The sequence below is a fragment of the Mustela nigripes genome, chromosome 5, assembly GCF_022355385.1.
Source record: "Mustela nigripes isolate SB6536 chromosome 5, MUSNIG.SB6536, whole genome shotgun sequence".
Taxonomy (NCBI): domain Eukaryota; kingdom Metazoa; phylum Chordata; class Mammalia; order Carnivora; family Mustelidae; genus Mustela; species Mustela nigripes.
Window position 1 is genome coordinate 110049026 of NC_081561.1, and position 25150 is coordinate 110074175.

The following is a 25150-nucleotide window of genomic DNA, read 5'->3' on the forward strand; positions in this document are numbered from 1 at the left end:
ACTCAATAGTTTGGATTACTTTGAATTTTTTTATTAGTGATGTTTGAGCAGGGCATGGCAGGGTCAGGGGCTCTCAGGTGTCCCACTGCAGTGGAGGAGGTCAGAGGGCAGACATGATCGAGAGGGCCTTGTAGTGTTGCCAGTAATATGGGGCAGGAGGCTTGAGGACGAGAAGAGGGACTGAAAAATCTTGGAAAGAAAATGGGACCTTTGTCTTTTAAGGTCTCAGTTGCCTGTCAATTATGCACTTACAAAAGGAGTCACAAGTTCAGGGAAGTAAGCGACTGAAGCTATTGCCTTGAGCTCCCTGCACCCTACAAATCTCTGGCTTCAGTTAGTAAATGCAAATGCTACCACACTGAAATTAATACTCTGATGTTAAGATCTTGAGCCTCCGGGTATATGTAGGAAGTCCAGTCTTTACAGAGTTCCTCTCTTGACCAGTCAGGGAGCTGGCCTAGAAACTCGAGTTAACTTAGGCAGAAATGGTGTTTATTGGAATCATATCTCTTTCTTTTTTTTTTTTAAACATTTTATTTATTTATTTGATAGAGATCACAAGTAGGCAGAGAGGCAGGCAGAGAGAGAGAAGAGGAAACCGGCTCCCCGCTGAGCAGAGAGCCCGATGTGGGGCTCAATCCCAGGACCTTGGGATCATGACCTGAGCCAAAGGCAGAGGCTTTAACCGACTGAGCCACCCAGGCTCCGCCCCGAATCATATCTCTTTCCTCCCATAGCTGGTTGAGAAGGAGTGTGCAACTCTAGCTTATATGGTGACTCTGTGAGCTCATTTTTTGTATTCTATGCATGACTGAGTTCTGAATTTATTCCCACCAAGTGTCCCTTCTTTCGTTCTGCATTAGCATTTTATCCCATCTGTATTCGTCTTCTCTGGCTGCCATCACAAAATGTTACAGAGTAGGTGGTTTAAGCAATAGAAATTAATCTTCTCACAGTTCTGGATGCTAGAGAGTCCAAGATCAGTAATAGGATTAGTTAGATAGGCTTCATGGTGAGACCTCTTCTGGGGGCCTGTAGGAGGCTGCCATCTCTCTCAGTACTCATGACCTCTTCTTTTTATATGTGAGGACAGAGAGAGAAAGAGAGGTCTCACCTTTTGCCACTCAACCTATTGAATCAGGACTCCACCCTTAAAACCTTACTTAACCTTCATTACTTCCTTAGAGGCCCCATCTCCAGATACAGCCACACTGGAGGTTAGGACTTTCAACATAGGAATTTCGGGGAGACACGAACACTTTCTCCATAACACCTTCTCTATTTCCATACCCCTAATCTAGAGGTTCTCCTGTTTCAGTTCTTTAGAATCACCTGGAGGTGTGATTAATACCTATATGGTGGCTTCCCAGCCACAGAGTTTCTGACTCTGGGGAAGCCTGGGGAAGGGCTTGAGAATTTGCATTTCTAATACGTTGTTGCTCAGCGATGCTTCTGCTGCTGCTGCTGCTGGTCCAGGGACCCCACTCTGAGAACCACTTCCCTGGTCTAAGCCGCCGTCATCACTTATCGGGATTATCCTCATGACTTCTTAATTAATCTACTCCCGCTTTGCCTCTATTCTATTCACAGCAGCCACAGTGAATGTTTATGAATATAAGTAAAATCATGTTTTTCTACTGTTTAAGACTCTTCAGTGGTTTCTGACCACTCCTCGTGGTCTACCGACCCCATAGGATCTAGCTCCTGCCAGCTCTGCAAACCCGTCTTATAAAACCTGTCTTAGTCATGTTCAACACTCCTGCCCTCTCCACCTTTAGTTCTCTACCTTGAATATGTGCTCCCAGGCCTTACACTTGAGTTCCTCTGGGATGCTCCCTCCAAAACCCCAGGGGGGAGGCTGGCTGGCTTTGTCTCCTCCTTGATGGTTAAGCTCAGATGTTACCCCCTTCCTAGGACATCCTTGAACACCCTCTCTGAAGCAGCCTTCTTCAGTTTCTGTTTACTTCTTCACTCTCAATCTTTCCCTTTGTTGTAACTCTCACAATCATTAATTACCTTGTTTATGTGTTATTCTATCTAGTGTGGTCTGTCCTTCATTAAGATTGTAAGCACCTGGGGGGCGGGGCTTTTCTCTTCACAGCCCTAGCCCTAGGACTTTGCACAGTAGGGAGCACTTGATAAATATTCGTGGAATGAATATTATCTGTATGTACCTGAAATGGACAAGGTTCAGGTATTTTTCTTAAAAGTTCCATGTAGATCCGTGGATGTAAGTTGTTGCTTTGGAGAGGACGATCACCTGTCTCCAGCTTTCAGATTGATCTCATTTGAATCAGCACAGTGAGGATTTCCCTTATACCTGTAGCACCTGGCCTGATGAAGGCCAAGGTAGTTTTTGGCAAATCTCGTGCTTCATACCAGTTCCAACACCCCCATCCTCTCTTCCCTGTCTTTAAGCTTCCGGGAGCTGTTCAGAGCCTCCCGCTGCAGCACCCACCAAGCCGATGTCTTCAGTACCCACCTGGTCGTGTCAGATCTTCTCCTCATTTTCAAACATACCTCCCTCCTGTCCCAGTATCTGAAGGCTCTGCTCTGCTAATGTGTGCGGATGGCTGGGCGAGTGGGGTAAACAGGATGATTACTTTAACTTCCTTTACGGTTAAGAGGTATCAGGGCCCCTTTGTTAATAAAACACACCTAAGCTGTATCTTAGGGAGCAGCAAACCATGGAATTCAGGTTTTTACTTAAGTGTCTACTTTGTTTTAGATTTTGTGTAAAGAATGAGAATAAATTGAAATAAAAATATTATTGGAATAGCAGGATTATGTAAACATAAAAAGTGAAAGGAGATCCTGGAAAACAGGTTGCAAAGTGGCTTTGATATTGATCAGCTGAGAGTTGTCCGTGTCTCTTTATCAGAGCGTGTAGTTATGCCGTAGGAAACATTACGATAATGAAAAAAATGATCTACAGATCTGAGTTTCATTCAGTAACATTCTTGGTTAAAATAAAAATGAGGAATGTTTTTTCCATTCAGAAAAAGAGAGTCACTTTGCCTGAGTCATGATTACCCACTTTTTTCCATATGGCTGAGTACTATTTATTGGCTGAGGTTGACAATATTCTAAAGACTTCGTGGTTGATGAACTCTATTTATGGCAGCAATTGAGAAAAGTAAACTTAGGCAATATTAGGAAGGAAATAGTTGGCTTATTAAAAAATAGAAATCAACCACTGTAGCAAATACTTTGAAAGGCAAAAAGAGCTGAAATCCTGAAAACTGCCTGGCTCTCCCCAAGGCCTCTCTCCCCATCCCATAATCACAAAATCCTGATGCTCCTGTTGTCTGGCTCATGGAGCTGCCACCTCCTCACCGGTTTGAGAGTTCACACCCTAGGCCGGTGCTTGGCATTGGGCCAAACTTCTCTACCTCATCGCTATTGATTAGTCTTCTTAGAACAAGATTTTGATAACCTTCCCTCTGATCAAGACTTGTGTCTGGGGACAGAAGGTGACGCCCACTCTCTCCTTCAGTGTCATAACCCACGTGTGGCTTGTTAAAAACCAAGGCGAACCATACATAACACAAACATTGCCATTTTAATAATTTTTAAGTGTACAATTCAGTGGCATTAAGTGTACTCGCAACGCCATGCAGCCATCACTGTTACCCATTTCTAGGACTTTCTCATCATCCCAAACAGAAACTCCACCATTAAGTAAGAGCTCCTCATCCCCTTTGCTTCAGTCCTGGTAACCTCTATTATACTTTTACTCTCTATGACTTTATATATTTTAGGTGCCTCATATAAGTGGAATCATGCCTGTTTGTCCTGTGTGTCTGGCGGGTCTCCCTTAGCGTGAAGTTCTTTTTTTTTTTTTTTTTTTTTTTTAGAGAGAGAGCGAGCGAGAGCGAGCACAGGCAGACAGAGTGGAAGGCAGAGTCAGAGGGAGAAGCAGGCTCCCCGCGGAGCAAGGAGCCCGATGGGGGACTCGATCCCAGGACGCTGGGATCACGACCTGAGCCAAAGGCAGCTGCCTAACCAACTGAACCACCCAGGCGTCCCTAGCGTGAAGTTCTTAAGGTTTATCCGTGTTGCAGCACGTGTCAGAAGTTCCTTCCTTGTTAAGACTGAATGATATCCCATGGTATCTATATATCATGTTGGTTTGTCCATTCATCCATCGATGGTCATTTAGGTTGTCCCTACTTTTTGCCTTTTGTGAATGATGCTGCCACAAACACCGGTATGCATGTGTTTGAGTTTCTCCTTCTAATATTTTGGGTCCGTACTTAGAGGTATAGAATTGTTAGGTCAGATGACGATTCTTAAGCTTTTGGAGGAATCCATCACAGGGTTTTGACGCACCCACACCTTTTATTCTCACTTTTCTTTTTCCCTGTTGGAGGCTCTTCTTAAGGTAGTCTGGTTCCCAGCACATTGCCCAAGCAGATCCCTCCTGTGTCTTCCTTCAAACTGAACACAAAATGCTTCTCCTGTTCCCCACCATCAGCCCGTCTTCACCAACTCAAGGTCTCCCTCCTAATGATAATAAATTCCAGCTTCTGCAACCCAGAAGTGAAAAGAGCAGTTACAAGAATGTGCCTCAAGTCTTTGCTTTTTCTTTCAAGAAAGCACACACCATGACATTCGAAAAGCCCTCTTTCCCTGCTACCCTTATGTGGATTGCAGTGTATTCCTGAGAGTCTCTCCCTCTCTCTTGTTTCCAAACCGCAAGCTTCAACACTCAGGCTTGCTGTCTTTCTCCCTGCCCATCGCCCATACTATTCTTTCTGTAGTGGAACTTTCCCTTTCAGGTTTTTATTTATTTTTTTATTTTATTTTTATTTATTATTTTTATTTATTTATTTATTTTTTTGCCCTTCCAGGTTTTTAAAGTTTTGTTGTGTGTTCCTCATAACCTAGGCTCTGCATAATTGAGAACACCTGGCTGCTGACCCAGAAGGAAGAGTCACCCTGTAAAAGTTAGGGATGGGTGGGGCGCCTGGGTGGTTTAGTGGGTTTGCCTCAGGTCATGATCCCAGAGTCCTGGTTTCAAGCCTCGCGTTGGACTTTCTGCTCAGTGGGGAGCCTGCTTCTCCCTTTCCCTCTGCCTGCTTGTGCACACACTCTCTGTCAAATAAATAAATAAATAAATAAATAAATAAATAGAATCTTTACAAAAAAGTTAGGGATGGGCAAAAATTGTGAATACCTATACATTAATTATTTCCCTCTCTTCTATATTCACTTTTTTGCATGATAAGAATTTTTTTCCCTAGGGGCACCTGGGTGGCTCAGTGGGGTCAGGGCCCTGGGATCAAGTCCCATATCAGGCTCCTGCTCAGTGGGGAGTTTGCTTCTCCCTCTGCCTGCTGTTCTCCCAGCTTGGGCCCTCTCGCGCTCTCTCTCTCTGACAAATAAATCAATAAAATCTTTTTTAAAAAAATGAATATTTTCCCTCTATACAATTCTGAGCTATGTGAAAGTACATTTGAGGGAGGTTCTTCTTTGGTTAAAAAACCTCATTGTTAAGAACACAAATCCTTGCCTTGGAACGTATGCTCATAATTCAATGCATTGATCTCAAAGGGTCTTTCCAGTGGTATTTCCCACTACTCTCCTGTGTGCCCTCCAGGCCCGGGTGAATGGGACTGCCGGCGACTTGCTAACTGTCACTGCATTTTCCTGTCTGCATTTGTTCGTCTTTCCACTTCCCCTCTGTACCCTCCTTTCACGTCTGCCCAATATCTACCCATCTCTCAAGTTCAAAGTCCAATCCTGCTAGCTCCATAAAAATAACTGTTTGAGGATTAAACAGAACAAGATGTGAAAAGCAAAGAATTTTGCACAGTGTCCAACATGTAAGTATGCCCTAGATAAATAGTGTATAATAAATACTTTGCCCTATCCCATTATTACTTGTGTAAACATCTTACTTATAATTTATAAGCTTTTTGGGTCTCACTTTTTCTGCGTGTCTTCCTCAGCCTGGATCACTTTGGATTCTTTTGGCAACATAAAACCAAACTCAGCTGGCTTACACAGAATGTGGGATTTATTGGGTCACATAAATAAGAAGTCCAGGGCTGAACTGGCTTCTCCATGTTTCTCAACTCAGTTCTCCTCTACATATTTTAATTCTCAGGCTCCTGAGGAGGTTAGATGGCTGCACTAGCTCCAGCCTCCCAGTCTCCTGGGAGAAGTGAGGGCTGGCTCTCCAGAGAGCTGAAGCCAAACTCCTTGAGTTTCACTGACTCAGACTGGGTCGTAGTCCCTTTCCTAAACCATCATTTTTGACAAAGCTGCTCAAGATGCTTTGACTGGCAGTGCCTAGGTCACATGTCACCTAGTAAACCCCAGCAAAACCACTCCAGGAAGGCAGGTAGGTACGATGGACCCATCTCCATAAAATTGGAGACACACCAAAAGTAGGGTAAATGGATGCTGGGAAGCTAAGAAACACCAAATATCCTCCCTAGAGCCTTACATAAAGGAGGTTCTTGATAAATCTTTAATGGGTGGAATTCGTGTTCTCTTTAGTGGTCAAAGAATGTGCAAGATTAACTGCTCATCAAATGACAGGTGAAAAGGGGGAAGAAGGTGAGGTTTGTTGAGCACCTACTATGTACCAGGTACTGGGTTAGGAGATTTATATAGGTTGTCATTTGATTTAATCCAACAAAAATCTGTGATACAGGTGTCATTATGCCCATTGTACGGGCAAATAAACTAGGAGTAAAAAGGTTAAGTAATTTTGGGGGGCTGCGCAGGGCTGAAATTCCAGCCCAGGTCTGCCCCACCCAGAGGCCTCTGTCCTTTTACAATGCATTTTACAATGCATTCTGGATGGCTATTTATCTTTCTTCAAAGATCACTGGGGATGGAAGTTCTATAATCTACCCCTGAAGACCGGTCCATGTCATATAAATCTAAGGGTTAGGAAACTCCTTGATCTCTCCAATGTTTTAAGTAGACTGCATTTCACCCTTTCTGTCTTCGATAGTGGAAAACCACTGATCAGTCTCTTAAAAAAAAAAAAAAAAAGTCTTCATTGTTTGATGTTAGTAATTAAGCAGCCACTTAATCTTTTCTTATTGGAGAGCCTATTTTCCAACCCTTTGACATTAGTACACATTTTGGCTTAGGCTCTGGCCCTGACTTTTCAGCTAGAACATGACTTGAGGCAACTGTCAGACCACAGTTTCCCTGACCTTCTAAAGAAAATGGACTCAGCTGGGTAGACTGTCTGATTTCCCTCAATGGAACCTCTGGGCTGTAGCCAAACCCTCTCTACTGCTGTGATCCCCTACACATACACATACACACACCAACAGCATATACAAACAACAGCACACACATACAGACAACAACACATACCCCCAACAACATGCATACAGAAAAAACACCTGCCCACGCCACGCGTGCGTGCGCGCGCGCACACACACACACACACACACACACACAGCCTGACACATGCCCCAGACCCATGGGGAAGTCAAGATTTTGCTTCTCAGTGACAGCCACTGGAATCACCTTCTGTGAAGTCCTGACTCAAGAGAGATGCCTGGGCTTCTGACCACAGCAGATTCATGCCATTCTTGCTTTGAACCCCTGACAGTCTGATCATTTTATTTCTTCAGTCCCATGGTAGACAAGAGAGGAGCGTGATCTGCTGTTTTTGAATTTCAAGAAATGAAACAGAAACAAGGGCTAGTTTCTTGATAAGTTTGTCTCACCGTGCCCCGGATTGTGAAATGGTCCTCTTTCTGGTTTAATTGGCCTGTGACCTGTAAGCCCCAGTGTAGGCTCTCCTGGCTTTCTTTCAATATATCAAAGAAAATTTTAAAAGAAGGGGAAGAAAAAAGAGAAAATTCTGGCTACTGCGTGGTGGGTGATTTTGTGTGTGCGTGAGCTTTTCTGTAGTTGCCAGAATTTCTCTTATGAACATGAATTCACTTGGAAATTAGGAAAAATATCAATAAATATTAAAATTAACTCTAAGCAGTTAAAAGAATATGGGCCAGGGCCAAATCTTTATTAAGCAGATGCAAATGAAATGAGAACATGAATGGCAGTGATAAAGTAACAAAGTAGCATTTATCATAAAGCAGCCTTCAGGATAAAAGACCCATTTTGGCATTTTTATGTTGATATAAGATATAGGATATCTTAAATATGATATATTTATGTTGATATAAGTGATAAAAGCGTAACATTAAACAGAATGAATAAAAATTGACAGAAGGAGAAATGGACAGAAAAACATTTGTTTTTAGGAGACCTAAATTTTGACAATCAAAAAAGAGAAAAAAGGATGCTGAAGTTTAAAATACTATAGTTATTAAAAAGTAAAAAATAAAAAATTATTTTTCCCCTAACAACAAAGAAGAAACCATTTTAAAAGCTATTATTTGAAACCCTGAGCACAAGAAATAATATATAAGGTCACAAAGAAAACTTTTATCTAAAATACAACAAAACTAGAAAAAAATTACTCAAGTTTAAATAAGAATAAATAAGTTTAAACTTTCAATTGCTTGGAAGTTTTAAAAACTATTAGAATTCCATAAAAAAAGAAAATCAAAATCATAATTATAAACTATTTAGAAAGTAATGAAAATTAGAATATTGTATACAAGTGTTCATGCAAGTGGCTAGATCAGTACAAAGGAATATGTTGAAGGCCTTAACCATTGTCATTAGTAAACCAGAAATAATGAAAATAAAATAACCTTCTCAATAACCTTGAGAAGGAATTGACAAAGTTATTGAGAAGCTCCTTTTGAGAACTCTTCAGGTCCAGAAGGCTTATGAAAAAATTCTTTAGAAGTTTTTGAAAACATGATTTCTGTGTTTTGTAAACCATTCAGGAACATTACTAAAATTTGAGGTCTATCAGATTTTGTTTATTTATTCATCTCTTGATAGACATTTAAAAAACTAGAGGACCCAGCAATTTTACTCCTAGAATCTGCTAAGGGACAGGAAACATATCCACACAAAGACTTGTATACAAATGTTCATAGCAACATTATTCAAAATAGCCCCAAGTGTCCATTAACTGTTGAAAAGATAAATGTGACACATACACATTAAAGAATACATAAATAAAAATGAAGTAAATAGTAAATAAAAATGAATTAAATATATGCTATGATAGCTTGTTAAAATGTGGATAAAAGTCAAAAACAGCGTGTTAAGTAAAGAGTTGGACACAAAACAGTACATATAATTCCATTTCTATGAAATCGCTAGAAAAGACAAATCTCTAGAGACAGAAAGCGTATCAGTGGTTGCCTGAGGACTGGAGGGAGCAGGGGTTGACTACAAATGGGCTTCAGGGAATTTGGGGGGATCGTGGGGACTGTTCTAAAATTAGAAAATGTCCTAAAATTGTTTTAAAATTGGTTGTAGTTACACAAATCTATAAATTTACTAAGAACCTCTGAATTGTGCACTTACAATGAGATTTTATGGTATGTAAATTATACCTCAATAAAGCTCTTAAAAATAGCTAGTTATTAAACAAGTACAAATTAATATCAATAGGATGTTGTTAACAGATGTAAACATCTATACAACTAGTAAGATTTAAAAAAAAATAGCAAAGATTCAGTTCAAGGGGTACTGTTATACATAATAATCGGGATATAATTGATACAATGCTTTTAGAAAACAAATTGAAGGTGACCTGTGGAATGGGAGAAGTTATTTGCAAATGACATATCTGATAAATGGTTAGTATCCAAATTATATAAAGAATTTATAAAATGCAACACCCAAAAAACAAATAATCCAATTAAAAATGGACAGAAGAGAACAGACATTTCTCCAGAGAAGACACACAGATGGCCAACAGACACATGAAAAGATGCTCAGCATCGCTGATCATGAGGGAAACGCAAATCAAAACTACAGTTGAGAACAGCTAAAATCAACAACACAAGAAACAAGTGCTACTGAGGATGTGGAGGAAAAGGAATCCTCATGCACCATTGGTGGGAATGCAGACTGGTGCAGTCACTCTGGAAGACAGTAGAGGTTCCCCAAAAAGTAAAAAATAGAACTACCCTATAACCCAGCAGTCACACTACTGGATATTTACCCAGAGAACACAAAAGTAGTAATTTGAAGTGATACATGTACCCCCAATGTTTATGGCAGCAGTATCTATAATAGCCAAATTATGGAAACAGACCACGTGTCTAATAAATAGATAAAGAAGATGTGGCATATATAGCCAATGGAACATTACTCAGCCATTCAAAAGAATGAAATCTTTCCATTTGCAACGACATAGATGGAGCTAGAGAGTGTAATGTTAAGTGAAGTCAGTCAGAGAAAGACAAATATCATATGCTTTCACTCATATGTGGAACTTAAGAAACAAAAGCAACAAGCAAAGGGAAACAAACGAAAGAGGGACAAATCCAGAAACAGACTCTTAACTATAGAGAACAAACTGGTGGTTTTACCAGAGGGGAGGTGGGTGGTGATGGGGATGAAGGAGGGCACTGTATGAGCACTGGGTGATGTATGGAAGTGTTGCATCGCTACGTTGTACACCTGAAACTATTATACAGTGTTATACTGTATGTTAGCTAATTGGAATTCAAATTAAAACTTTTTTTTAAAAAGAAAGCCAACTGAAAAAGGATACTATGAATTTGCAAACTGTTAATAGGCTTTGAATTATTAGTTTCATTTGAGGAATTTGTCTATCCAAAGTGAAGAAGTGTGCTATATAGGGATGGGTGTTACACAATTTTTTATGGTAACTACCAATTAGAAGAACCTTGATGTCCAACATTAGGGAAACAGGTACATACATCATAGTACACCAAACAGTGCAATATATGTGGTTTGTAAAAATCATGTTTTCAAAGACTACTTAAGGACATAGATGTATGTTCAAGAAATAATGTCAAATGGAAAGGAAAAGTAGGGCATAAGCTCTTTGTATATGCTAATCCTAAATGAAAAAAGAAGGGTCTGTTTATGATCGGTAAGGCCTAGGCCAAATGTTCACACTTATTATCTGGGTGATGTAATTATGGATGATGTAATTTTCTTCCCAATACTATTATTTTTACGATTTTATTTATTTATTTGAAAGAGAGAGCAGAAGTGGTGGGGAGAAGCATAGGGAGAAGCAGACTTCCTGCTAAGCAGGGAACCCGACCTGGGGCTCAATCCTGGGACCCTGGGATCATGACCTGAGCCAAAGGCGGACACTTAACTAACTGAGCCATTCAGGTGCCCCCTTTTCATTTTGTTTTACCTAAATTCTTGACAATAAACATTTGTTGCTTTATCATTTGCAAGTCAGAATTTTTTTTGGAAAACTGTAAGTGTTATAAAAATCAAAGGTGAATGGAAATTAATTAAGTTTTTCTCCATCTGCACCAAATGCAGCTGTCAAATAGGAAATAGAAGGTCTGTATAATAATCTGAGTTTCCATTAGGGGAAGCAGTTAATCGTGAGCCCTCCCTTACTTTGCCTTCTTCCATTTCAGTGGAGACCTAGGAGCAACTGAATCAACCTGATGTGTAGGTATGGAGGGTGTATTTTGGGGAATGGTGAACTTTTAGGACTGAGAAGCACTTTCCCACCTTGGAGTGAGGGAACTTTTGACAACTTACCCCCACAATGGTCCAAAGTTTGGCTCCCTGTCTTCAGCGATGCTGAAGGACCTATGTTTCAAAACACCGCATATCATGGAAGACACACTCCACCAACCAATACCCATGCATGGCGGCTTTCAGGTCCATGAGTATGCAGAAGCCCTGGGGTTTGTAATAAAAATCTTCCTTCTGGATTCCTTTTTACTTTGAAGATTCAGGCTTTTGTCTAAGTAACTTGGGCGTGATGTGGGTAGGGGAGGCAGATTGGAATCAGAGGGGCAAACGGCACCAACACAAGGAGAGAAACAAGGAGACAGCACCTAGCTGAGGGAAGTCCGACGTGAGGCAGCCTCAGAGCTAATGAGTGGGACGTGCCAAGCCTTCCCTCTCTGAAGTCACATTATGGGCTGCTCCACAAACATTTTCCAACCTAACTTTTAAAATAATTAAACAAATGAAAAAGAAACCAGATTCTCGTATAAAACCTCCTAGGGCTTTGGTCTTTATTACTAATAAACGTCCACCAGCCGCCCCCCATCCCCACCCCGCCTTGACAAGTGTGGGAGAAGCTGGCTGGTAACAAGATTGTGCCGCCCTGATGAGTGTGCTCATTAGGGAAGCCACTCGGTTTGCAGGCCCACCCTGGCCAATCTGATTGCGAATTTTATTGAAATAATTTTATAAACAAGTCTTCAGACAAGGTTTCGTCCTGATGAATCCTCGGAGCTCATTACCACCCTCGGGAAGAAATTTGAAGAGATAAAAATAAAAGTCTAGGATTAAAACAACACTTTCACCTTAGGCAAAACAGTCTCCCTGTGCCTCGGATTTCTTCATCTGTAAAACAAGGATAATGATATTTCCCTCTCCAGCTCATCAGAAGAGCTCACACTAAGTTCGGGGGAGCGTCTTGGCGGTTGGGAAAGAAGGTAACGCATAAACCTGATTATTCTGAATAGCACGAGGGACCTCACGGTGATCAATAGATGTCTGGTCTCTCTCAAGATGGAGTAAAAACAGTGTCAAGGGGAGGCATGCATATGGTGGGAGAAATCGGCCAAATGTCTTAGACATTCACGTGGCTTGAGTTAGAAAGCTCCTCTCCCTCCAGCATTGTCTTGGATATTAACGAGTTTTCAGCCCAATGACATTTCACCGTAAGATCATTAAATGTGTTTGTTGCGGCTGCTACCGCAGGAACAGAGCGACCTGAGCACGAGGCGTGTGTGGGAAAAGCAGTCGGGCGGCCGCCATGGATTCCCAGGCGGTGAGAAGGATTTCAAAGCAGCTTGGCTCTGCCACTCCTCACCAATCGCCTCAATCCAAAGGCAGATGACATTAAAATCCCTCTTGACCCACAAGAGGCACAATTCCACAGAAAGGGATGTGCCTGAATTTTAACACAATGCCACCGAGCCAGATTCAAGAGTCTGCACAGAAGTATCACGTTGAAAACGTGTGAAAGAGCTGGATGAGGTTCCGGGATGATCGACGTATCCCTTGCAGACAGAAGGGACAGCGTCTTCTGCTTCTACCTGGGTCTTTATTTTTGCATTAAACATAAATAGTAAGTGAAGAAATCTAAATCCATAGCAGAGCTTCGGGTTCCTGAGATTAGATGAAAGGGATCCTTAGCACGAAGGCACAAAGACTTGAGAAAAAAAGGCAGAGACTAAAGGAGCAGTAAAAGGCAAACTTCAGTCGGAAAACCGTGTGCATCTGAGTGGCTGATCTGAGCTTCACAGAGTCGCCCGGAGCACATGTTACGCTGGGTTCAGCCACTCCATGTATGATCAGATATTTCATATAAATAATTAAAAAGTCGCCGGCTGCCAGGGCGGGTTCATGTGGACAGAAGGGGAGCGTGGGTCACCTGTGTTTAGGCGGAAGGCTTAATGAGGGGGTGGCTGTGGTGTTCTCCTGAGACGGGACCACAATCTAGGGAAGAATTTAAGGACACTTTAAGGATTTAAGGACACCCACCTCCAGGCCTCGGTGTCCACCCCACCCTCCCCCAAACCTCCCTCTATGGCTCAGGTTCTCTCGTGTGCTCATTTTATTCTCCTTTCTCAATTCACGGCTGCTACGTGGACATACTAAGGGACGGAAGCTTGCCTTCGAGAAAGAGGAGTACCTCACCGGGTCCGAAGCTTCGGCCTCTCCTTGGACACAGGCGGGCCGGGGGTGTTTAAGATAACAGCATTGCAGAGTGCAAACGGCCCCCACAGTGGAGCCAGAGGAACCTATGAGATCATTTGGAAAAGCTTGTGAATTCACTGCCATTTGCCTACTTGGCGTTGGATGAAAAGCAAATCTTAAAGCTGCTCAAAATGTGTCTGATTCATCTGTAACTGAGAATGAGACCAATCAGGGATAAGAAGTGAGTAAAATCCTTGTGATCACAGAGCCAAGAGAGCCTATTTTAAAGCACTTAATGTATTTTTTTTCTTAAAGATATATACACCAACTGTAATTAAGCTCTCCCTTTCCTTATGATCTTGGCAAGATGTTAAAAAAGAGATAGAAGGAGGGAGTCGACTTGCCAAGTGGATTTTTCTAAGCGTTCTCAGCCCTAATTAAAAGTCCTTTGTGCAAGGCCAACCAGCAATCAGATTCCTAATTAGAGTTGAGCAAACTGCCTTGGTTAACCGTGGGTTTCTCTGAACCCAGGAATCTGGGGAGAAAGTCTGTCTGTCTTATTGGGACCATTTTCTAAAACACATTCACAACCAAGTCCCAGAAGGCGGGTATGCGAAGGCAGGGGCACAACCCTATTTCCGTTGGGTCAGTTCCTTTTTTGCCTTGAAATGGCTCTGTGGAATCCTGCATGTGGTGGTGTTACTTCTGTGTTGTTTGTCAGTTCCAGTGTTACTAGAAATTGTGCCTTTTTGAAAGCCAGTCTTCAGGATCTGGAATTAGGTGACTCTAGATTTAAGTATATCGAATGTTGGTATTTCATGGTTTATATCCAGATAAAGGAGACCATTCTGTGCTTAACTGGATTTCCCTTGGAGTTTTGGTTATCATAGTAGCAAACACGGGCTTCCTACATACCTAGCGTGGAAGCTTTGAGAACCCTCTACGTACTAACTCACGTAACCCCCACAGGAGCCTCGTGAATTAGGTTCTGTGGTTTCCCCCATCCCAGGGAGGAAACTGAGGCACAGGGAAGTGAAGTAGCTGGCCCAAAGTCACTTTAGTAAGTGACGGAGCTGGGTTGCCCTGCTGTCAGTCAGGTGCTAGAGTCTGCCCATCCCAGCTGCCTCTAAGCTGGCCTCAAGCAGAGGAGGACCCCGACTGGCCAGGTACCACGGGTCAGAGCACCGCACGGAGACAAAAGCGTAGTTCAAACTCCCATGCGCCCCTGGCCTGCGTCCTGATTACTACACGGGGTTTTCCAAGAACCACATGTCAAATTGAGGCCTTCTGAAATGTAGGCCTTGAATAAAGAGATTCTACTGGGATGTAAAAATAAAGAATGGGGCTGTTATCTGTTCCCAGAACTGTGGTGAAGGGAGCAACAATCGAATCCTTGTCTCTCTCAGTTCGAGACAAACCACCCCAAGCCACAGCACCTGAGGGGGATACCACAGAAAGTACGCACACCCTGGGCTTAGCTCAACTCCCACTTAATCCTCTGTTTCTTGATGTTTCCAGAAATGTATACATCCTAAAACAGGGAAGACTTTCTGATAATTATGTAATTTCCTTTTCCTCATATCTTCATTTGAGTCAGAGTCATGCATACTCAAAGGTAAAGGGTCTTTATGGGCTTTCTTGAAATGACTATTTGATACTCTTAAAAGGAGCTATTTTTTAACCTAGAGAATTAAGTTTAAAATGTACATGTAAATATGATGGTGTCAAACTCTTGAAACGCTATATGGCAGAATTACCTGAGTTGCAAAGGAAATACCTGTGTGCATTTCAGGGAGGTGGCTGCTTAGAAGGTGTCCGGGGGGGGGGGGGGTTGCTTAGCACGATGAGGGGATGACAGCATTGGAGCAGGGGAAGAGGAAGGCTTAAGTCAAAGAGGCCAACAGACGTGAGGCCGGTGGTGGGGGGTGGAGGGAGAAAAACTGGACTAGTGAGAGAATTGAGGGAAAGGTAAGAGGCTCCAATGAAAGACTTGGATTTTTGTTTGTTTGTTTGTTTTCCAGAGCCACAGGAACATTCTGTAGCTCTCAGTAGAGTTTGCAGGTGACTAGGGGTTGATAGTATCAAGTGCACTGCCCTATATAATACCTTTGGGGTAGCAGGTTCTTAATAAATGTTCATTGATGGAATGCATTTCCCATATGATAGTAAGTAACATGTTTAAACATTTAAGTTCTGGGGGAAAAAAAAAAGAAAGAAAGAAGCTGGTAAGGTAGGAAGTCTAAGATCAGAATCATCCACGCTGCATAGCTCCCAGAGGAAAAAAATAAGAGGAAAATAAAATATATGAGAATGATGAACAAATTTACTTCTGAAATGTTAAGGAACAAGACATGGTCCAGCATTTTAGGACCCCTCCTTCTGCATCCACATTCCCTGAGTTGAGGAGTTTCCTCTGAAAGTCACTAGGACTTCTCAGGGTTTTGACATTCCCTAAAAGCAAGTCTGAGGAACTAGCCCAGATGCCACAACCATACCAGCACATAGGTAAACAGTTACCATTCAAGTGAGTGTTGGTATGTGTAATTTATATGACCCTCAGGCAATATGCAAAGATATATAAATTCAGATGATCTAAGTTACAGAAAAATGTAGTTAGCTGATTAAATTAAGAAGTAGTGTTCATAACCAGAGACTGATGAGATTTTAAGATTAGCTTGGGCTGATGGTTATTCTTCATTTCCTGTTAAAACATTCTTCAAAGCTATGATCAGACACCAATCCAACCTGGAAGATACTCGTTACTTTTCTATCCCAACTTATCTTGGTGCCAATTACACATGTCAGGCATTTTGCTGGTTTTTATATTCCTTTACTTGTTGACATCTAGAGCTGACTTCTCCCAGTTAGTATGTAAAGTGATTTGCTTCTGTGTGTGTTTGTAACACTTGGTTCCATAATGGCCAAATATCTTTGGAAGTGACATTGTGGCACTGCCCCTCTTTTGGAAGATACACTGAGGTGTGGAGTAGGTCTCTTTTGTTCCCTGGATAGCAGGATGGGTGTGATGCGCATATTTTCCAACCAAACCTCAGACTCTCACACAGTAGGAATAAAAGGAAGCAAACTGTGTTCAATGGCTAAATATTTGCTGTGGACCAAAAATGTTAACTTCACAAAACTAACGGTAAGTGGGGCTGTCCCAAAAATGTCTTTGGAGAGTATAGAGTTGAAACTGCTGTAGGAGCCAAGAGCATGGACAGACAGGATTATACTATGGACTTCCTGGACGCCTTTGGGTCTTGCTTGTCTACTTATCTACTTGTCTACTTTCCAGCTTGTGCTGGAAAAGGACTGGGATCAAATGTGAATGGGTTTACTAATGACATTTACCGAGTGCTTGCCGTGACCATGCCCTGAGCAGAGTGTAAGTGCTTGGCGCAGGTTAGCTCCTTTAGGCTTCAAAAGTCATCTTAGGGCAAGGTTCTGGCAGTAGCCTTGTTTCACTGATAAGGAAGGTGAGACTTCGAAATACTAAGAAACTTGCCTAAGGCCAAGCAGCACGTAAGTGTGACACAGCTCCTAAAGGAAGGATTTCTATAACACTTTATGATTTATTAACTTTCTTTCACTGACACCATTTAATTTTATTTGTACCTAGCCTATGGGGATGGGTGGCATTGTCCTTATTTTGCACATGAGAAAACAAAAGCTCAGAACAGTTTTGTGGCTCACGTTGCTGTCTTCAGCAAAGGGAAGTCTAATGGTAAGTTAAGTAGAGAATTCTCTGTGGCACGTGGTTGAGCTGCCTGTCTGTCTCCAGCCTTAACAGGATGGAGAACCAAGAGAACTGAGCCAAGAGTCCGTGGCTCCAGCACCTTCCATAAAACCTGGGGGCTTCTGTTTCCTCAGTGGTAATATGATAGGTTCTCAAGGTTGTTTTGAGGATGAAGTAGGTTTTTTGAGAATTGTGTATTGCATGCAAATGTAAGTTATGAATAATATTGATTAAACAACTGCTCTTCTTCTTGTTCTGAAAGCATCCCCAGCCAGCACATAAACATAAGATGTGTCTTTCTCTCTTGTGCATTTGGGAAGGTTATGGACTAGGGCAGCTTGATTGAAATGAATTTTAAAAAACTTTCCTTCCATTTCTTTTTTTTTTTTTAATTGAGGTATGATTGACCTACAACTTTATAATTAGTTTCAGGTATACAGCACAATGATTTGGTATTTGTGTGTATTGTGAAATGATCATCACGATAAGTCTAGTTCATATCCATCAATCATCACACATAGTTACAGACTTTTTTGTGGTTGAGAACGTTTAAGGTCTACTCTTTTAGCAATTTTCAAATACATAGTACACTATTAATAACTCTAGTTGCTAGGCTGTACATTTTATATCCATGATTTATTTATCTTGTAACTTAAAGTTTGTATCATTTGACCCCCTTCACCAATTTTACCTACACCCCCACCTCTGCTTCTGACAACCACCAATCTGTTCTCTATGAGTTTTTTTTTTTTTTTAAAGATTCCCTGTGTAAGTGAGATCACGTGGTATTTGTCTTCCACTGTCTGACTTATTTCAATTAGCATACTATCTCAGGACCCCTCCTTGTTGTAAATGGCAAGCTTTCATTCTTTTTATGGCTGAATAATATTCCATTGAATATATGTTCCACATTTTCTTTATCCATTCATCCATCAACTGGCACTAAGATTGTTTCCTTGTTTTGGCTGTCGTAAATAATGCTGCAATAAACATGGGGCTGTATGTATCTTTTCAAGTTAGTGTTTTCATTTTCTTTGGATACTCAGAAGTATAATTGCTGGATCTTATAGTATTTCTATTTTTAATTTGTTGAGGAATCTCCATACTGTTTTCCATCATGGCTGCACCAATTTACATTCCCATCAACAGAGAGACAAGTATTGCTTTTTCTCCATATCCTTGTCAGCATTTGTTATTTCTTGTCTTTTTGATAATAGTCATTCTACCAGGTGTGCGGTTGTATTTCCCTGATGAGTAATGATTTTCATGTACATCTTTTCATCTGTCGATTTTTACTCAGATCCTATGCCCATTTTAAAAATTGGATTATTTGGGTTTTCTTTCTTTCTTTCTTTTTTATTTTATTTTATTTTTTTTGTTATTGTGTTATGTGATTTCTTTTTTGGATATTAACTCCTTATCCGATATATGATTTGCAACTGTTTTCTGCATTCAGTAGGTTGACTTATCATTTTGTTGATAGCTTCATTTCTCCAATTTCTCTTTCCGTGGTGTTGGTATGCACTTACAGAAGAACAAAAATGAGATAAGTGATTGAAAACAGAAGAAAGAGTAAGGAAATCAAGACGAGCTATCCAGATACTAATAAAAAAGTTCTCCTTAGAAGAAAATGTTACAAATATTCAAAATGTTTCAATCTACCAGCAATGGAGAAAAAAAAAATATTTCCCTGTTAAAAAACAAAACATCTTGTGGTTAAAACATACTGATAGGAGGATTATCTATAGGGCACACTTTTTAAAAAATCATGCAAAACCTCATAGGTTTATGTGCTTTCACAAACCTTCATAAAGGTCCACTTTACTGATAGAAATAACTCTTTGGTGGTAGTTTTAGTACATTCTCCTTGAAGAATAAATGCCCAGAATGTTTGATAAATTCAGTAAATTTGACATGTCCAGTGATGCAGGTTTAGCCTCTGTGTGAGTCCGGCTGCTACGGGATGTGTGGGGGCTGGGGCCTCGGCTCCACTGTCCTTCCTGGAACATCATTCTGCTTCTTTCATTTTGTTTTTTCCTGGATTCTTTAAAAAAAAAGAAAAAAAAAAGTCTTCTGGTCTGGGGAGAAAATGGTTTTAAAATTCCTATTTACTGTCTTTTTTTTTTTTTTTTTGCAGTAGTAATGCCACATCCAGTTTAGTTGAATGTATAATAAAACTTAATAAAAGTTAACATTTTGGTTCTTGATGACCAGCCAGTTCACACGCTGCTGAGTAAGCAAGATCCATCCTTTCTAGGGATTCATAGTGAATCCTCCACCCTACCCTTAAGAAAGCATTAAAGAAGTTCCGGAGAAGGGAGCAAAACAAAACGCACAGCCAGAGACACCGTGTGCTGTAAGCAGCAGGCATGTACTGGTCAAGGAATTAGATTACTCAAGGTGGTGACTCATTCAGCAACCATGTAGTGTTTGCGGTTGAAGAGAAACCCTCGCCAGAGAATGACTAAAATCTATTGGCAGCGTCTTTAAAGAAATGATGACTGGGCCCAAACCAGTGAATACGCAAGTGTGTTTTTTTTCTTCGTCTTTTACTTATTCAAGACTGAGAGTAAGAAAACACCATCCCGGTTGACGTCTACTGTTGCAGCCTGGTCTCCGGGGCATTCCCAAAAACCACTCTCAGTAGGGCCGAGTCCAGACACATGTCTCTCTGTTTGGGCGTGGTCATGTAATTGTGCGAATGTGTGTGTGTGTGTGTGTGTGTGTGTGGTTGGTGCAATGAACAAATCAGACTTACACAAATTGTTAGAGGTATTTGATCTTGGCAGTTTAAAGAAAAGCCGAGAGGAGAAAATTTCCAAATTTGGTTATTGTGGATTTCTAGGGCTGACACAACAAAGTGCTACAAATGGAGTGGCTTAAACAACAGACAATTTATTGTCCCGCAGTTGTGGAGACTAGAAGTCCAAGATCAAGGTGTTGGCAGTGTTGGTTCTTTCTGAGGGCTGAGAGGGAAAATCTTTTGCATTCCTGTCCCCTGTGTCTGGCGTCTGCTGCAAACTGTGGTGTTCCTCGGCTTGTAAAAGCAACACCCTGATCCCTTCCTTCACCTTCACATGGCCTTCTCTCTGTGTGTATCTGTCTCCAAATTTCCCCTTTTAATAAGGACACCAGTCATATTGGATTAGGGCCCCACTGTGCTCTGGTATGACTTCATCTTAGCTAATTACATCTGCAATGGCCCTATTCCAAATAAGATAACATTCGGAGGTACTGGGGTTTAGGACTCCAACACAGGAATTTGGGAGAGGGCGACAAATTTCAGCCCATAAGAGTTATCTATCTATCAGCCAAAGATAATATATTTTAAAAAATAATGGATTCATTTAAAATTCTTTGGTAGTTGATCTTAGTCTCTATTAAATCTGGCAGAAAAGTTGAGCCTTTTAACTTAATAAATAAGGAATAATTATTTAAAAGGAGAGAGAGTCTTTAAGCCAAACAAAATATTTCAGCTAAACAAATATTTTTTGAATCATCTGGGTACAATGCCAGGTAAATACATTTGCATTTATGAATGCAAGTACCGCACAAATGTCCCTGCATTAACAATAGTGCAAAATGTGAAATTTTTAATTTAACAAAATTGGAAGAGAAGACAAAGTTGGTACCTAAAACTTTAAGACCTTAGTTTTGAGGTTGCCAAGAGGCTTACTTTTTTTTTTTTTCAATAATCCCTGAAAAAGGACATGCACCTGCGTGAGCACGTACATGTATACCCACATCCCTGTGAGTGCGATGTGCGTCTTTATGCTAGTGCTGTTTCCCACGCTTGGAAGTCCATCATGTAAATGAGGGTGAACATAGACAGTCAAGGGAGAGAGGGACACTGTGTCACTATAAAGAACAAGATGAGCAGAAGCATAGATCCAAGAACAAGTGGAGTTCTGGGTGAGTTCTAGGGGCCAGGAAGGTGTCAGACTTCCAGAGGGAGGCAGTTTATCTCTGCGGAAAAGAAAAGCATATTGGGGCTGCCCCAGGGGCTCAGTCAGTTGAGTGTCTGATTCTTGATTTTGACTCAAGTTGTGATTTCAAGGTTTTGAGATCAAGGCCCTTATCAGGTTCTGCACTCAGCATGGGATCTGTTTAAAGTTTTTTTCTCTCTCTCCTTCTGCCTCTCCCCAACACTCTTTCTCTCTCTCAAATAAATAAATACATCTTTAAAAAGAAACAGAGAGAGAGAGAGAAGAGCATACTGGCTGTGAAAGTACCTGACCAGCCAATGTAATGACCCATCCTTTTCATTAGGGATTCATTTCTGCCCATCCCTGCGCTCTCTATATATCTATATGGGAAGTAACAGCCTGTCTCCCGGTTGGATGAGAGGCTTAATAAGGGAGATCCTTGGGACATCTGGTGGGCGAGGTCACTGGGGAGGTCCCCATTAGGGGAGGTGAGTTTAAGCACTAAAGTTGAGGCTCTGACCTTTCTTTGTGGAAACTTCTCTTGCTGGGGCTGAAGACTGCTATTGTGTCCCCATCCCTTACATGAACATGAACTGTGAGCAAATGCGCTCATTAGGATCATGGCCACCCTTTTATTGTCAGTTGTAATAATTTGTCACTTGAAGGTCTTTTTAGCTCATTTTAGTACTAAGTGTGGCCAATTCATACAAGCACAGCCAGATATGCTTTTTACAAGAAGGCTAGAGATTTAGAATCATAAAATTTTATAGAAGAAGGTGACCTTGGAAATCATCTAGTTCAACCCCTCATTCTACCGATAAGGAAATTAAGTTTTGTAGAGATTAAGCCACTTGTCAAAGGTCAGCAACCAGGAAGTGGCAGAACCTGGGCTGAAGCCCATTTCCTGACCCTCCTTTCTCTACGGAAAGTGCCATATATGATGAATCCAGAACTAGGTTATAAACTAACAAAGAATTGTCCTACAACATGCACTGAAAACAGAATCCTGTCCAATGAAGTAGCTATCTGCTATTCTTTCCCTGTGGGTACTGGCCTCTGGTATAGTTATTCAAAGCAGATGCTAATGATTAATTTGTGGTCAATTCTAAGTTTTCAAAGAAGTGAAAAATCTGCCCAGTGGACCTAAAAGAAGGAAATGTGGATTATTTAGGATAAGGAAAAGAAAGGTGGATCCTTGGATCTATCTCAGACTTCCTTCTCTCCAGGTTGTGGTCCTCAAAGAACAATATCAGATATTTACATGATATGAATACCAGTTCCTGGTATCAATAAGCCACATACTCCATTCTCCATTAAGATGTAGTTTACCAGTAGAAGAAATATGGAACTTATTTTAGATTTCTACCACCCACCAAAAGTAGTTTCATGTTTTGTATACGAGCAGTTCTCTTTGATTAATTCCGAGACCCCCAAAGCTTACGCCTTAAACATTTCATGTCATCTAAGAAGAACATGTATTTCTTAGTACAGAGACGGAATGCTGCTTCTGCCACAAGTCATTGAAGTGTTCCGTGAGCAAGCAGCATAGGGTGGGGGTCTAGAAGAAATGAATTGGAGCATATTTCGTTGATTTTAATAGTCTGACCTCTGTGTGTGCACGCAGCAAGGCCAGGAGGTAGTGGCAGGCCATACATGACGGAATTAAAACGAAGCCTGGCATCGCTCAGGGAAGCCTTCCCACACCTGCTTCTCATTTCCTCTAGTTATTTCTGGTAATGAAAATTGGAACCGTTGCTATATATTTTGGGGTCTAGAAGGTCTATACATTTTTCTTTCATACAGTATGCTTGTGATTAAATATTTGTCTGTCTTTTTAAAAAAACCAAAAAACAAAAAACCCGAAGACCTAAGGGTTCCTGGAAGAATAAGGGAAAAAAAACTTAGCATGTTCCCCGAAAAATAGATTTTTGGGGGGTTGTTCTTTTCACAATTCCAGCTGGAAGGCTGTGCTTTACTGCCTCCTTCCCCCCTGTCTGCTAACATTTTCATCTACTCTTCTCTTTACCTTTTTGCACACTGGGTTGGCCCTTCATTAGGGACCTGAATGGCAAAGCGGAGTATTATACCAGCTTGTTTTAAAGAAGCTGAAGGATTTCTCTAGAATGTTGAAAGCATTTGGATGGGAGAGCAGCCCTTCCCGAATTCATTTTTCACTTGAGTTTTTTATTCTCCAATCATCTCCTAGGCAGTCCTGATGTCTGTATCAAAAGAAAGAGATGTGTGGCTCAAAAATGCCAATTGGAGCCTTCTCTAGGGAGCTCTTAGCATAATTTGTGATGAGTTTAGGGCTGGAATTTGGCCCAGTCCTTAATCGATCCTTAGGTGGTCCTGGCTCTTATTTTTATGTTGCTAGGGACAGCCTTCCCATCTTCTTATCATTGTCTGCCTTCAATTGACATTCTGAAGTGCAGCTGTATTGATTATGACTTTTCCCTCCCCTCGCCGGTAGCTTGGAATCTCATTGCTGAGGAGTAATAACATGATATAGATTCATATGCACATATGCACGAACTACCGTGTTCAGTATTTGCATTTGCCTACACGTCTGCTGTGCAAGAGTATGCCATACGAGAGAGTCAGCCTCCTCCCCCTCCCTGCCATGTGATGTCTATATATTTATGAGTAGGAGAGGAGCACTTGGGTATATGAATCTGCTTGCAATTTCCTAATGGAATCTGGCAGAAGAGCTTTGCAATAGGACAAGTTCCAGTAAAAAAATAAAAAGAGAAAAAAAAATGTGTTCATAGAAGTGCTTTCCTCTCATACCTTTCACCTATTTGCCCTCCCAGGCCATTGTAGAAATTAATCCTGAGTGAGCTAGATTCTCCCTCTGGTCAGCAACGGATAAAATACTGCGTTGAAGGAAGGGAAAGTATTGTAATTTTGCTCCTTTTAAACAGGACATATCATGGGGAAGAGTCCAGGTGAACAGGATCCTGAAGGGGGAAAAGATTTTGTCAACAATGGCATAGTCTTCTGTAGCTGACTGGGCTTCAGGTGTTGTTATTTGGGAGCGGAGGGGCTGGGAATGGTCTTTAAGGGAGAACACCAAGTTGTCAATGGCATTAGAGATGAATGGGTTTGAAAAGTAACAGGCTCTTTTTTCCGGGGAGCTGCTGGGAGGGCATCCTGAGATGAGAAATCCTTGCTATTCAGAAAAGGCCTCCATCAGTGCCATGACCTTTGTTGTCATAGCCTGTGCCTGCGTGGACCATTTAAATCATGTGTCTTAAAGAAAACCATAGCAAAAGTCCCATCCTGTCCCACATCCATACTCCCTAGACTTTCTGCCTTCCATCATGGCTTTGGTGTGGCAAGGGCTGTTGGGATGAATGGAATCCTGGGAAGGAGATTTATGGTGATTGGAGATGCCAACATATAGAATCCACAGACCTTGAAAATGTCTGTGTCTCTGCATGCAGACTTTTTATTTGGAACTTTATGTACCCGAGGTCCATGTCTTCAAGTGAATGAAAGAAAAATTGCTTATTTGGGGAAGCCTTGGCCCAATTCACCTGGGATAATAAAGCCTTTGGATCACATACATCCACATACAGTATCATATCATCTGCAAAGAGTGATAATTTGACTTCTTCTTTGCCGATTTGGATGCCTTTAATTTCCTTTTGTTGTCTGATTGCTGAGGCTAGGACATACATCCCATTCCATAGACATTCCATGGAATGGAATGCTGCAATGTAGCTATACAGCCTTGGGCAGAAAAGAGGCAGGAGAA